This window comes from Gekko japonicus, unplaced genomic scaffold (genome assembly GCF_001447785.1).
Source record: "Gekko japonicus isolate JY-2015 unplaced genomic scaffold, Gekko_japonicus_V1.1 scaffold5997, whole genome shotgun sequence".
NCBI classification, from domain to species: Eukaryota; Metazoa; Chordata; class Lepidosauria; order Squamata; family Gekkonidae; genus Gekko; species Gekko japonicus.
This window is the reverse complement of record NW_015170451.1, coordinates 25916-26272: the sequence shown is the minus strand read 5'-3', so window position 1 is coordinate 26272 and position 357 is coordinate 25916. Positions and strand designations below refer to the sequence as shown.

At 61.9% G+C, this 357-nt stretch overlaps 1 long non-coding RNA gene across 1 annotated transcript in view; it reads right to left on the bottom strand.

The window, feature by feature from the left end:
* The window catches only part of LOC107116414, a 10176-nt gene that overhangs the window by 9493 nt on the left and 326 nt on the right, over nt 1–357 (bottom strand). The gene's annotated exons all lie outside the window — the stretch shown is intronic.

Below are 357 nucleotides of genomic sequence, written 5' to 3'. Positions count from 1 at the left end.
GTTTATCTACTTGCAATTTCTTGCTTTCGAACTGCTAGGTTGGCAGGAGCTGGAACCAGAGACGGGAGCTCATTCCGTCATGCGGCACTCGGGTCTCGAACTGCTGAACTACCGATCTTCCACAGCCTGCAGTTCAGCGTCTTAACCACTTGAGCCACCGCAGCTCCGCAAAAGGGCAGCGTGGGGCTAAAAACGCCCTCCTTCCCTCCCTCCCTCCCCGCGGAGCCGGGCCTGTGGGGCGCCGCGTTCGGCCGCTCGTCGGAAGTCGACGCGTTACCGTTTCCGTTTGTCGGTTGCAGAACCTCCGGAGGAGGCGGAGGGAGGAGGTGGGGGAAGCAGCAGCAGCGGCTCCTCCTC